The sequence below is a fragment of the Bos indicus x Bos taurus genome, chromosome 13 (assembly GCF_003369695.1).
Source record: "Bos indicus x Bos taurus breed Angus x Brahman F1 hybrid chromosome 13, Bos_hybrid_MaternalHap_v2.0, whole genome shotgun sequence".
Classification (NCBI taxonomy): domain Eukaryota; kingdom Metazoa; phylum Chordata; class Mammalia; order Artiodactyla; family Bovidae; genus Bos; species Bos indicus x Bos taurus.
The window spans coordinates 29,486,007-29,500,932 of NC_040088.1; the positions used below are offsets into that span (position 1 = coordinate 29,486,007).

Here is a 14,926-nt window from a genome sequence, read left to right on the forward strand (position 1 = left end):
CTTCAGCTCATGTGATGTTTCTTACTTGAAGGTGGCGAAAGAGTGGCCAGGTAACCGACCAGATCCCTGTTGTCAGGAGCCTGCACTTTGGGGAGAGGCAGGCAGGAGACAGAGGGTCTCAAATGCAAATTTCATATCTTCAGCGCCATGAGAGAGTGTGTTGACAAAGCTGGGGAGTCTCTGGGGAAGGGCTATGGAGGATGGGGAGGAGCCAGCCAAGCTACAGTGAGTCCATGCCAAGCTTCCAGAGTCATGCAGGTGGGCACTGCAGCAAGAGGGTGGCAGGCCAGCCAGCATTCACACACTGAAGGGCTTGGGCCTGAACTCCTGAGGTTGTCCACTTGCAGCTGTAACCGCCGTGGTGTTTCAGGAAGGGCACATGCATCCTCGACAGGTTGGATACCAGGCCGGCTCAAACCCGTTCCCTGCCCAGACCCCACCCATCTTCCAATAACTCTTCACCCTCCTAGTGCTTTTTTCATGCAGAAACAAGCACATGTGAATATGTATTCTCATTCTCTTGCCATTCTTAACACTTCCTGTGTTCTGCATTTCCTTCTTAATGCTGTGCCCTGGAGTGCTGGCTGCACCTCCCCAAAACTTCTGGGAGAGCCTCCATCTGCACTGCCTTAGTGCACCATGCAATGCCCCCCTTCTTGGATGTGCCCAGTGGGAAATCCTTTTACTGAGAGCACTGGACCTCCCTTGGGTCAGAGAGCATGACTTGCCCCAGATGCAAAGGCAGGGAAAGTGAATGACTTCAAATTGCATGTGAATTGTATGTGACAGACCAGCACTCCACACCATACAGCATGACGTGTGAGGTGTGAAGCTGCGCCAAGTGGAGAAAGCATCTTCCTCCATTGCCTGTGGTCAGCATTTACCCTCTCTGATGATGAAATGGGTTCCAAGTGGTCTTCATTTATTTAGTATTTAAATGTCTTGTGGGTAAGAGTTTGCTAAGCCTTGTGGGGGACAAGGACGACCCTGACATGGACCTAGCCCTCAGGTGGCTCCCCTAAGTAATTGACCCATGAGATGAGCTTTGAGAGCTTGAAGGGTTGTAGCAAGTGGTGGGGCTGGCGTTGGAGGGCAGCTGTGCAAGTTGCTTCCATGAAGTCCCAGTTTCCTCTCAAGGTGAGGATAAGGGTGCCCACCTGATCTCACTAAAGGGCCTGTGAAGGGCAGGACTGGACTGCAGCCACTGTCCACAGTTGACAGTATTCCTGTCTTATCTCCAAACAGGTTGACTTATTTTATAAACATTTAACATATGCATTTTGCTCATTTTACTTTCAGGAGCTCTTAAAAGGATTTTCAATGCTATTAAGTAACTTTGTATACATTTTATAATTATATTGTTTCATTTGAATGTCTTTTAGGTTTCCATTTTTACTATTACAAGAACAGCTTAGTGATATACTTTTTTCTGTATTTGGGAATATTTTCTTAGAATATACCTAAAGAGGAACTAGTAGGTCAAGGAAAGACTCACTAAGGCCTGCTTCATTCATTTGTGCGGTGCCCAACTCAGCTTCGATCTGAAATAGGTACCAGGTCTATTGCTTCATTCATTCTTTCAGTGCCCAAGAAACTTCACTCTGAAATTGGTACTGGGTCCATTTGATTCTCTCCTTTTACCTTTGATTGTGCTTGGAATCTTTCATCCTCTTGAATCAAAGGACATAGATATGAATCTGGCCCTTCTGCTTCTAGGTTTTCATAGGCCTCTTCTTTCTGCCTGTTTGATGTTGCACAATTTAACAACTGCCAGGCGACTTCCTGAGCTCTCTGCCACTTACAGGCACCAAACCTGGGACAGACTGGGCAGTTTAAAGCCGGCAAGATGGCGGAGATGTAAGAGGAAAGAGGTAGAGGAGGCTGGAGCTTGTTGGCTCTAAGTCTGATTTTACTCAATGTGTCATCAGAGGAGCCTGGTGGGCTACAGTTCATGGGGTCACGAGAGTCGAACACGACTGAGCAACTAACACACAATGTGTCACAGGGAGCCTTGGATATCAAAATTTCTGTGTTAAGAATATGACTCTGCTGAGTGGAAAATGGCCAATGGGCAAGTGTGGGAGTGAGGAGACAGAGGAGTACTGCCCAGAGAGGTCTGTTGGATGGCTTCTAGGATGGAAACTGGCACACATACCAGTGTACCACGTACAGAGCAGGCACTCAATAAATGGTAGAACTTTCTGACATAGGAGCGATAGGGAAGGGTAGAGAGCAGGTGTCCCGTCCCTCAAGGGGTCAGTGAGATGAGCAGGGGTCGAACCTTGGGTGGCAGGGGAGTGAGTGGAAGTTGGTTCAACTGCCCTTTTGAGTCATTGTTTGCCTGTGGTTCTGGGAGGGGCTGGATAATGGCGGTGGCACTTCGGTGATTGGGCAGGCAGGCAGGAAGTCGCATCTCTGCGCCGCAGGGATGAGCAAACGTCAGTCCCTAACAGTGGCTCAGCGGCCGTCGGCCTCCGGGTCATCTCCCACCAGCTCCCTCTCCAGTTCTTTGACGAGATCAATTACGATTTCTCAGTCTTACGTAAAGCACGGGGCAAACTCAACTGCGGGACAAGTCCCCCCACGTCCTGTTTTGGCGAATCTGGCCTCAGTACCTGCGGGCGCACGGGAGAACACCTGACGCTCTGGCAAGCAGGCCCCACCCCCGCCGCTCGGCCCCGCCCCTGCGGAGGGGTGGAAACTTCCGACTCGGCTAACGAGCTCCGCCTTTAGGTCCTGGGGCCCCGCCCATGGGCTGTCCGCTGTGCGCTCGGGAGCCTCGGTCCACTCCTGTCACTCGGGGCTCCGCCCCATGGGCGGAGCCTCCGTCCAGCGCTCTGGGCGCACGCGCTGCCTGCCCAGCCCGCGGCTCCGATCCGCCGGCGCCCACGTCCTCCCGGGAGCGCGCGCGCCGGTGCGGGTGCGTGCGTGAGCGTGCGCGCCCCCGCCGCTTCTGCCGGTGCTGCTCCCGCGCCCTCTGCCGCTATCCCCGCTGCCGTCGCCGCCGCCGCCGCCGCCGGGTCCCGAAGCGCAGCCCCGGCTGAAGAGCGCGTCGGCCGGCTGCCCAGGAGCGCCGCGCAGGGAAGAGCGGAGCCGCGGAGTCGGCGGGCGGGCGGGCGTGCGGACAGGTGAGCTCGCGGCGGGCCGGTGGCCTCGCGTCAGGCCGGGCAGCCGGGCAGCCGGGCAGGCGGGCGGGGGTCTGGGTGACGGGGACGGGATAGGCGAGCGGGGGCGGGGCGCGAGGTGAGGGTGACGCGGGGCCGGGTGAGGGGGTGCGGGGTGGCGCGGCGCAGGGCGTCGGGCCGCGCGGCCGCAGCCGGAAATGGCGGCGACCCCCTCTCCCCCTTCCTAGCCCTCGGGGCGGGCCGGGGTCGGCGGTACGGCCTCAGAAGCGGCGGGAAGGCCTAGGCCGTGCGCCGCGGTCGGGCCGCTGGGCCCTCACTGGGGGCGGCCAAAGACCTGACATGCGGCCGCCGGGCCCTCCCCCCGGGGCAGCTCGCGCTCCGGGACTGGGGTCTGTGCAGGGCGTCCCCGCCTCGGGGAGGGTCTTTCCTGTCCTGCGGGTGAGAAGGGGAGCGCCACCGGTTCTGGAGCCACGTAACCTATGTCTGGGTCATTATGTTTATAGCTCACGGAATTGAGCTTTATTCCTTGACGCTGTGTAAATTAATCTCGCGGGTGAAAATCATCCAGTTTGTAAGAAGAAAACGCTTTTTCTGCCTCGGCGGGACATCATTTGAAGCGGTGCCTGTGTTGCAGTCATACAAGAGAGGGTCAGGATCTCATCCTTGCGGGTTCGAACTTGTTTGCGTTGAGGGGCTGGATTAAGGACTCGCCTTTTCTTGTGCCTGAGAGATGAGTTCTCAATATTTGTTCGGTTGTGCTATGCAGGGAAAGGAAGCGAAAGTTTCCGGGTTTTTTTGGTTTCCAGGTTTAGGCTTAATGCGGGTCATAACTTGAGAGGTGGCTCTGCTGGATACCTTTGTCCTTACTAGTTGTCTGTTTAAAAACTATCTGCTAACCTAACAGTTATTCTGCCCCATCTGTAATCTGGTTGCCTCAAGGCGGAACTTCAGCCAAAGCTCTTGAGATTTTATGTTTATTGATTTGCTTCTGTCTTGTTAAACGTGGTGCTGAGTTTCAGGATCAAGGCACCTGTCAAACTTTGAGGGATGAAATTATGAGGCAGGACTCACAGGCTTTGAAAAACTTCCTGCCTGAGAGCTGCACATTTCTCCTTCCACCTGTGTCAAGGTTGCAGAACTTGGGTTGCCTCGGATGGGACTTCTGATGGCGTGTGGCCAAGCCAGGGGCTGGGTGGCTGTTACTTCCAGCAGCATGGGGCTGTGAGGGGCACACATGCTGCTGGAGCCCGTTGCCTGGACCTCTTAAATGTGGTGAAGGCAGAGCATCCAGGGGGTTATCTGATGAGCAGACACTTGGGAGGCGCATGGAGGAGACTCGGCTTTGCTGAGGGGGCCTCAGCTGTGGAACCACTGTGGCCTGGGATGGGGACTCTTGTGGGCAGAGATGCCTGTCAGTCCACTCCCAGCCTCTGTAACCAGTCTCCTCCCTCTGGCCCCTGTCTCATTCTGACTCCTGCCACAGTGGCTTCTCAGCCTGTTTCTTAACAGACTTCCTTGCTCCTTCCTGGCTCTACCTAGATCACTGGCATCGTTAGCCTCAGGGCAGGCAGCCCTTCCCCAACTGCCTGCCTGCTGTTTCAACTCAGTTCAGTTCAGTTGCTCAGTCATGTCCAACTCTTTGCATCCCCGTGAACTGCAGCACACCAGGCCTCCCTGTCCATCACCAACTCCCGGAGCTTGCTCAAACTCATGTCCATCAAGTCGGTGATGCCATCCAACCATCATTCTCTGTTGTCCCCTTCTCCTCCTGCCTTAGTCTTTCTCAGCATCAGGGTCTTTTCCACTGAGTCAGTTCTTTGCATCAGGTGGCCAAAGTATCAGAGCTTCAGCATTAGTCCTTCCAATGAATATTCAGGACTGATTTCCTATAGGATTGACTGGTTTGATCTCCTTGCAGTCCAAGGGACTCTCAAGAGTCTTCTCCAGCACCACAGTTCAAAAACAACTCACCACCTCCTGTTCCCTGTTTTCCTTCCTTGCTTAGTTTTCCCACTGCACTTCATTCTTCTAATGTCCTACTTAATATATTTATTATAACTTAATCTTTCACTATGAGGTAAAGTCCACAGGGAGCCTGTTTGTGCAGAGAACAGGGGCTGGCACGTGCTGCATGCCTGGGAAATACTGACAGAGAAAGTGGAGGTGACGAGCTTAGCAGCAGCCCGCGTCTCTAGGAAGTCACTGTGGTGAGTGTGGAGTCCTTGAGGTGCTGGCTGCTAAGGGAGGTCTGGCAAGTTACCTCCCCTTTGGGAAAGCATAACAAGTTAGCGGTGCGTCAGAAAGGTCTTTGGACCTCCTTGTAAACCTTTATGCAACTTTTAGTCTATAGTTAATCCAAAATAAAAAGGTTTTTGTCAGCTCTTGTCTTCAGTTAACTTCCCAAAAAGTAAATCCCACACATTGGCCTAAGATACTCAGTGACATTTGTTGATAAAATGAGTGAGGTGGAGTAACCCATTAAAACCACATGAAAATGAGCTGTCCCTCAGGCGTGCTCTGAATCCTCCTTTGTGACGGAAGGACTCAAGTCATTTCCAGAACCTTCACTCAGTGAGTTTATGTTCTTGGTTTTCATTCACTGTGTTATCGTGGTACTGGTAACACAGATACCACGGGTCTCTTGGCCCTTTGTGTTCTTGAGCCCCCTTGCTCTCAGAGGGTGGGTGCTCTGTGCTCCAGGCTGAGCTACCCTAAGGACTAGTGTTTTGTTCCGTCTCAGTCCTGGACTTGGAGTCAGGCCTCTGTGCTGGTTCCTGTGCTAACTTCCCTGCCACTGCCACCACTAGGCAGAATCCCTGGCAAGCTGCTGATGGCACATCTCAGAGCCTAGGCATGACGTGCTTGCCTTGGTCATGGGCTGTAGTTGATGCTCAGTGGGTGTCAAATGAATGACTAAAATGCTGTACAGCAGCTTTGCGGGGGTTAAGGGAACAAGGTGGAGTTTTATACAAGGTGAGAGTTTGCTTCTAAATTCAGGGACTAAAATGAGCATGATTTGTTCAAAAAATTTATTGGGGTGTAATTGATTTTACAAATGATTTTTTTTTTTTTTTTTTTTGGCCACACCACAGGGTACGTGGGATCTTAGTTACCCGAACAGGGACTGAACCCACATTCCCTACAGCAGAGTCGCAACCACTAGACCCCTAGGGAAGTCTGCAAATGATCATGATAGACACAGATATAATCACCCTTGAAAAAAATTCCCTAACTCCTTTTAAAAGTAGTTTGTACAAGGTTTAGAGTATAGAGTGCTGTAGGTGAACCATATCTCAGCCAATGAGGTCAACCAGTTTTCCAGGAAGGAGACAAATTCCTGTGTCTTCAGGGGACAGGTGTGGCACATGATGACCAGCTCTTGCACAGGCAGTGTGGAGGAGACTCTTAGCTCTTGATGGCGCCCTTGTGGGTCTCCCGGTGCTCCCCACACAGCAGTTAAGAATGCAGTGCTTCCCAATAGAGCTCCCTTTTATGTTCTTGTTGGCTGGGCAGAGCGGAGCATTATTGAACTGCAGACTGCCTCTTGATCCGTCACAGTCCTTCCCTATCTGTGTTGGCAGGGCCTGTGCTTGAATTTCCTTCCTGAAAGAGGACAAGACTCAGGCTCAAGTGCTTGACCACTGAGATGAGGGTCGTGGAACCTGCGCTTACTGCCTGTTGGGGAGTACAGGAGATATAAGTAGGAAGCTGTGTCCTCAACTGCTTCCTAAATACAAGTGACAAAGATGCTAAAAAATGAGAATATCCATATTTTACGAAGATGCTACTCCTTATTTAAGAGAGGGAATGAAGGAACTGTTGGGACCTCCTTGGCGGTCTGTGGTTAAGACTCCATGCTTCCAGTGCAGAGGGCATGGGTTCCATCCCTGGTCAGAGAACTAAGATCCTGTATGTCAAAAGGGGTGGCCAAAAAAGAAAAGAGGGAACTGCTAGGCCTACTGTCCTGATGGTAGGGCCACGCTTAGATAGTGACATTGCCTGAAGAGGATTAATAGCAGTCTGTTACTGGTCAGTCGAAATTCAACCCAGAAGATTTAAGGATTCGATTACCAGAACAGCCTTTAGTTTCAATTTTGTCTTTTGTCACCTTTGCATCAGTTTTGTTTGAGGATGTTATATTGGTGAAATGATAAGTTCTGCCTTAGTTCTTGGCACTGGCAGACGTTTAATAGATTTTGTCTTTATTAGGTAAGAATTGTTTGCAATTCCAAGAGCTTTGCAGACATATTGGTAATTCACATTGGTGAGACCATGCATTCAGTGGATGTCATGAAAATGCCCTCATGTTTCCTTTTCAGGGGTTGTCTATGTACTTCAGAGCTCCACTTTACTCACGAATCTTTCACCTTTGTAGGTGTGCCCCTGTGACTGGTTTTTAAAACTTGGTTCTGTGACAGAAACCATAGTCCTTTATTCATGACACATTAAACCCAGCTACCCAAGTAATATTTTTAAATTGTGTGATACTTTATGAGTGATCAGTGAATATTCCTTGACTGTATGAGTATAAATAAGCCTTATTCATTATGAGTTACTTACAATTTTATTGTCCTTTTAATTTTTCTAGACTGAACACAGAGCACTGGAAAACATGGTGGTTTACAAAGTGGAACGTACAGTCTCCGTTGCTGTGTTCTAAGGAATTCTATTGGAGAAGGAAATGGCAACCCACTCCAGTATTCTTGCCTGGAGAATCCCATGGAGGGAAGAGCCTGGTAGGCTACAGTCTATCAGGTCTCAAAGAGTCCCATAGGACTGAGCTATGCCAATTGGTTACAAAGTTGCAGTCCTGAGAGTCAGAGGATTGGAATGCTGACTTGCTACCCCTATGGGCTGTGCCCCGCCCTGGCTATCTCTGGGATGACCAGCTTTTTTCTTAGAGAGCTCTCCCTAGGGCCCTGTGCCTCCGTTCTCTGGGCGGGTGGAGTGGAAATGTGCTAGACTGAACTCACCTGTCCTGGCCTGGCCTGTGGTGCCTCAGAGGTAATGAATTAAGGGCTGGGGACCAAGATCTTGGGCCCCTGACACAGCCTCAACTCAGCCAGACTGGGCTCTGCACAGGGAGCGAGTGCCACCTGCCTGGCTTTTAGTTTCCCTTCTATTATTGGAAGGGATTAGCAGCATAGCAAATGTTTGATTTTTAGCTAGGCGGTCCCATTGAATTTTTCTTTATTAAGTAATGTCTTTCATCATGAGAGGGTATCTCTAAGATAAATGGAAAATTCTGGGTCAGAGAATACAAACTTTATTGTTTTTGCCACATATTACCAGATTTGTATACCCTCTGGCAGGTACAAAGGATTTTAACACTTTTAATATTTTACATTTTGCTGCTCACTTAGGTACTGCTCTAGGGTTTGATAGTAAAATGCGAGGATCTTTTTGACCAGTTGTAATAAATTTTGCTGTGTCCTTTAAATTAAGATTTTTAAATAGAAAAGAGTGATAGGTTTTGTGATAGACTTTTTCTGATGCATGAAACCAGGACACATCTGTTTTCTTGTTTTGTTTTTAACTGAAAAAAGAAATTGTATTCCAGATAACAATGTTTACTGGGCTGTTTTGTTCAAATTATTTATTTATTTATTTTGGGCTCTGCTGGATCTTTGTTGCTGCACAGGCTTTTCTCTAGTTGTGGTGAGCGGGAGACACTCTCTAGTTGCAGTGCACGGGCTTCTCATTGCAGTGGCTTCTCTTGTTGCAGAGCATGGGCTCTAGGAGCACAGGATTTGGTAGCTATGGCACACGGGCTTAGTTGCTCCAAGTCTTGTGGGATGTTCCTGGACCAGGGATTGAACCCGTGTCTCCTACATTGGCAGGCAGAGTCTTTACCACCAACCCACCAGGGAAGCCATTTACTGGACTGTATTTACTTTTGAATCACGAGGCTCATCACATGTAAAGTTAAAATTTTTAGTGCAGTTTAATGACTCAGTTTCATTTTAAGATGAAACTAGAATGTCTGTACTTTAAAGATTATCTTTGAAGTGTTTTTTAACTGTCTAGTTGTAGTTGTCTTCAGTGTGAAGCGGTTTGTTCTCCTCTACAGTTCATGTGGAGGAGGCTCTCCCCCCCCCACCCCACCCCAGCTGCAAGCCCTCTGAAGCGATCCGCTTGAGAGGCAGCCAGGCTCCTTACTGTGCATCCGCCTTAATCCCTGGGACAGCTTGCATGGGTAGCTGTTATCCAGTTGCATAGATAAGAAGGCACAGTGACGTGCTTGGTATTGGGGGTTAAGCACAATCAGTGTTGTCACCCACCTTGCCATGACAGCACGGGATTTCCTTCTTAAAATGCCGTTTCTGTTCGTGCCATTTTCTCTTGCATCATTCTACCTGGTTGGGTGATTCTAGCTGACTGTTACCAGCAGCATCCTACTCCCTGGTGTGTGTACCAGTGTGACGCCCACACTTGTTTCATCTGTCCCTGCCCTTTCTTTTATTAAAAATTGATCCATGACTGAGGATAACTGAGGGGGCTGTCCTGGCGGCCGAGTAGGCCAGCTGTCCAGCCATCTCATCCTCACTCAGGCTGGCTGATCGCAGTGCACATAGGTGTTAGGGGCACTCTTGGACCTACTGGCCTCTGGGGGTGCTATGCAAACCTTCATAAGCATCTGTGGTCTACCTTTTTCCTTTTTTTTTTTCAAGGCTGGACTGTGCAGCCTGTGGGATCTTAGTTCCCTGACCAGGGGTCTAACCCTGCCCCCTGCATTGGGAGCACAGAGTCTTAACCACTTGACTACCAGTGAAGTTCTTATGATCTGCCTTTTACTTGTAGCATTCCTTAAACTGCTCACAGTATTGCACTGTCATGAGGTAAACCTGTCATTTCATCAGACCCCTGTGCTGCTCTCTGGAGTGGGCGGTGGTCTTTGTCCTGTCCCCACCCTAGAATGACCATCCAGCTGATGAACAGCATGCCTCTTTGTGGTGATCACGGGCAGAGTGTGTCTCAGTGAGCAGCAGCTCGATACAGCCTTACCTGGTCACATGCTAGCCCCCTAAAGCCTTGAAGGCAGGTGTTTTCTTATATTTTTAAAAGGCAGATGACAAGAAGGCAAATTAGTGAACTTTGGATTTTATATCAAAAATATATGTAGCAACAACAAAAAAATGGATGCAACAGTAATGTTCAAGCTGAGAGTTTGAATATAACCTTCCTAACTTTAATTCACCATTATGAACTTTGTCTGTCTGTGTAGTCTTCTCATCTGTAAATTGGAGGCCAAAGTAGTAATTGCTCATGTTTATCATGTACCCAGTACTGTTTTCCTCAATTTGCAGGAGCCTGCTCACAGACACTCCATGCCAGGCCAGCTCCAGCCCTACTGGATGAAAAGGAGGTGGAGGTGTTGAGTAACTGCTCGGGTCCCTGAGCCCATAAGTGGCAGAACCGGGCTTCAGCCTAGGCAAGTGACCTGAGAGCTGCCCTCCCACCCCTACTGGACTAGGTACCTGCCCCACAGACCTCTTGGTCTAGAGCATGTGTGCCCCAAATGCCTGTACATGGTGAGCACGCCTAGACTGTAACTGCCGTGTTGGTGAAATTTCTATGATAATCACGAGGCCTGTCACCAGTAAAACTGCAACAGCACGTGTGTGTCTTGATGCTCACCTCTGACATCAGACATCTCTTTACAGATGGCTTGTCACCGGGTGGTTGGTGCAGCTCATACTTGGTTTCGTGCTGGATTTGACAGAACGGTTGGTTTTGGTTCTGGCTTCAGGGAGCTGGCCCACTGCTTCTCAGAGACAGTCAGCCCACAGTGGGAACCCTGGGCTGGCCAGCCCCAGGGGGCGGCCCTGGCTGGTGAGACACAGAAGGCATCATGGCTGCATCTGCCACATTTTATGGACTTTCACCCACTGTGTGTGTCTTAAGCTTCCATTCATTCTGGAGTTGGAGAGTCCAGTCCACTCGCTAGGGGTGGTGCTGCCCCCAGGGTGATGGGTCATTGGGTTGTCAGTGTCATATCCTGCACTGCTCAGCCCCCGGGCTCTCTTGAAGCCATAAGTAGGTCTCTTAGCCTGCGCACTTCTGAGTGACTGATTTCGGTCACAAGCATTTTCATGTGATGTTCATAGTTGAGGATTTGAATGTTGTGAGGATCCTTCCTGGTGGTCATTCACAAGAGTGGCCTTGTCCCTGAGCCTGTCTGCCTTTTCTGTCATAGAACACGTCCCTCCTATTCTCCAGTCTGCCTGCTGACGCACAGCCTGTCCACTGAAAGCCAGGGGCAGCAGATGGCTCCCTGGGTGGAAGGGGTCTGTGACTTCAGCCCTCTGAGATTGTCGGCGTTCTGAGTGTAGAACACCAGCACCCAGAAAGCTCTGCTGCCCATTGCTTTTATAAGAAACACTTTTGCCTTCCACTGTCTAGTTTCACATTCAGCTTTGGGAATACATTAAGGTTTTCTGGAAATGTTTGGTCATAGCATGGTCCGCCCAGAATCTCTTGCTGCAGCCTTGTGCATAGGTGGCACATGTTAGCTCCAGTGCTGAGATGGCGGGTATGTCTCTGTGACTGTCGGTCATGCTCTGGGTGTGAGGGTTCTAGCTCGCTTTAGGCCCCTTTACACTGAGGCAGTGTTGCCCTGCTGTTTGCGCCTCAGGGACGCTGACCAGGAGGGCCAAGGTGGAAGTGAGGCATTGCCATCCACACTGGGCCGTCGGCAGCCTCCTCTTGGAGTCATAGGCTTTTGAGAATGTTCGACTTTCCTTGTATTCAAACGTGTAAGTTACTTTGATCAACTTCTGACTTTTTCCTTTTGACTGAAAGCATTAGGTTATGAAAGAAAATCATTTGGTTTCTGGACATAAGTCACAACCGATAAAATTAATTCCACAAACACACTGACCGCTCTGCCAGGACTGAGGCAGCACTCGGTTTATTCCTCAGAAAGGCTTCGAATGTGACCCTGCTGGGGCCTTTCCATTTCCCCCAGGGGTGTTGCTGAGCCCATGCTGGTCAGCCTGTACAGGAGCACACGCACTCAGTGAGCAAGCGTGGCTTAGCTGCTGCTCTCTCATGGGTTGGTCCTCCCTTGGACACTTGATGATGGCATTGAGTCCTTCTTAAAGAGGAACCTGTTTTACTCACTTAATTGTCTCTCTCTGTTCTAAGCTTGCATCACTGTCACTTTTTATTATTCTTAGAATTAAGGAAGAAAGGTGTCATCTTTAGAAGTTGCTCTGTTTTCCTAGCCAATGTAGAAATTCTGTACATTTGACATTCATTTTAAGTTAGGAACAAAGGTAGCAGATGACCATGATACTCGGCAGCATCTCTTCCACATCTCCCATGTTGGCTGATTCTGCTTATAATCAGGTGCATTTCTTCAGATGCACCTGTGGTCATCGGTGGCCATTTCTCCTGCTCTGCAGTGTACTAACATTTTCCTGCTGGAATAGATGATGAGCTCAGGGTTACACGTGCAGACCATGGGTGTTCCTGTGTATCTGTCCCTGCTCTGGGGAAAGCTGGCCCTCCCCTGCCTGAGGAGGTGCCCCAGGTCCTTTTTTCCAGGTTCATCATGGATTGTAAAGGAAGATCCCTTCAGAGAAGAGGGGTCAGCTGTCTTTGGGACACCAGTTGTGTCTCATCTTTAGTATTTTTGTTTTCAGTGAAGTTTTTTTTCTGAGGGTCGGGCCCTGGGTGGGGGGAGGTGCGCACCAAAGCAGCTGTCCCTGAAGTGCTGGCTGGTGGTCCCTGTCGTCACCTGACAGACCCTTGCTCCTGCTGTCCTGACTGAAGCTGCAGCGTCCTTGTCGTCCTGCCCAGTGTAGTGTCCTGTCCCCGTGTGACAGACTTTGACCTGCACTGTCATCTTACAACCTGAAGGGCATTGGCCTCTATTCCCTCCTCCTCCCTCTGACTTTTCTTTGTCCTTTTACCTTTATGCTGTCAAGGCATATGTTTCCGTTGGTCTGTAAGTTTACTGTTGAAAATCCATAAGTTATTCCCACTTGTGGAAACATTGTTTAAACAGAGCCTGGTCCCTGCCCTGATGAGGTTTCCTCCCAGAGTAGTGCCTCTCTCTCCCCAGATTCCTAACAGCCATTCTTACACTATTAGCCTGTTTCTTAGCTCCGTTGTGTTCAGACTGCCCATGATATGATGTGTTATTTTTGTGGCCTGGAACTTGTCTCTGGGCACTCCGTCCTTCTGCCCCTGGCAACACAGCGGCTTTCCAGGCTGCCTGTCCAGCCACACTTCTGGGATGACCAGAGGTGGGAAGGCTGCAGTGCCCGCGGCAGCCCTAGAAACTGCATCTCAGGGGAGCAGAGACAGTGAGTGGCCCGCTATGGCCTTGCCCCACTGCCTGCCCCTGGAGGATCACAGAGCACGCCTGTCTGCACACTGGGAGGTGTTACTCTGGGGATTACCTGCTCAGGGCTTTTTTTTTTTTTTTTTTAAATTTTTGGCTGTGCTGGGTCTTTGTTGCTGTGCAGGCTTTTCGCTGGTTATAGCCAGTGAAGGCCACTCTCATGCATGGCCTTCTTGCTGTAGTGGCTTTTCTTGTTGTGGAGCACAGGCTCTAGGGCTTCAGTAGTTGTGGTGCATGGGCTTAGTTGCTCCGAAGTATGTGGGCTTTTCCCAGATCAGGAATCCAACCTGTGTCTCCTGCATTGATAGTGGATTCTTTACCACTGAGCTACCAGGGAAGCCTGGCCCTGCTCTTTTTTAAAGACAGTTTTTTTAGAGCCACCAGGAAAGATATTATCAAGGCTTTTAAATCTACCTTGTTTTCATAGTAGGTGCTTGTGTTAAAACATGATTGTTTTAATTATTATGTAATGGTATGTGTAGAAGTAACAAAGAATTTGTAGCTCTTGTAGGAATTTTTGAGACTACCTCAGGTAATTTTGAAGGTTTTTGAATACAGTATCCTTGGAATGAAACCTAATAGAGAGCCTCCCCACTCCTCCTCCCAAGACCTCTCAGAGAGAAATGCTAGTGCACCTGCTGGGCCCAGGGAGAGACGGGCCGCTCTTCAGGGCTTCTGGGACTGGCTGGCATCACTTGGATGAGTGGAGCTGGTCTGTCTCTCACGCTCGCTCAGGTTAACTCCAGGTGGAGAGGTTACCTGTGGGCAAGGCAACAGAGCTTTAGAGTGCAGTGTAGGAGAAGTCACTGTGGATTAGGGGATAGAGAAGGATTTATTGAACAAAAATGGGGGAAAATAGATTGATACATTTACAAAGATTTGATATATTCAGTTACATAAAGATTAAGAGGGCATTTCCTGGTGGTCCTCTGGTTAGGGCTCCACACCTTCCCTGCCGGGGGTGAGGTTTCGGTCCTTGGTCGGGGAGCCACGTTCCTGCATGCCTCGGCCGAAAAATAAAGAGTGAGAGATGTGTTACAAGGTAATGGGCAAATAGATAACATTACTGAGTGGTTTGTGTAGGAATGGGTAAGGTGGTCAGTCTTACAGCTTTTACCACAATTGATAAATGTGTGAACTTGAATTCATGATAAATAAAAAGAGAGGGGTGGGAATTGGGAGCCCTGGGGTGCCCACCTTTGCGGGGTGTGGTCGGCCCTTCTCTCAGACCCTAAAGTCCCACTTGTAGGTACACATCCTGCAATAGTTCTTCCTTACCTGTTTTTGGTGAAGGACCAGATTATATTTTTTGTAATTTCCAGTGTGTTTACAGGCTGATACTTTTGTGAACTACAACAAAAATGATCAGCTAGAGGAATAAGTTGCAAACCAAACAAGAAACACAAGTCCAGATTTTTTTTTGAAATTTTTAAAAATAAACACACAGTAA

The 14,926-nt window shown here is 49.6% G+C and overlaps 1 protein-coding gene across 4 annotated transcripts in view; it reads left to right on the forward strand.

The window, feature by feature from the left end:
- The first annotated feature begins 2,890 nt into the window (after positions 1-2,890).
- Positions 2,891-14,926, forward strand: part of DNAJC5 (DnaJ heat shock protein family (Hsp40) member C5) — a 29,030-nt gene continuing 16,994 nt past the window's right edge. For 2 of the 4 annotated variants that reach the window (XR_003514068.1, XM_027559223.1), the window contains exon 1: positions 2,947-3,128. The gene's annotated coding sequence lies outside the window, so the exon portion shown is untranslated. Of the gene's footprint in view, positions 3,129-10,432; positions 10,558-14,926 lie in introns of those variants that run through there. The other 2 variants (XM_027559225.1, XM_027559224.1) reach the window with 2 other exon arrangements.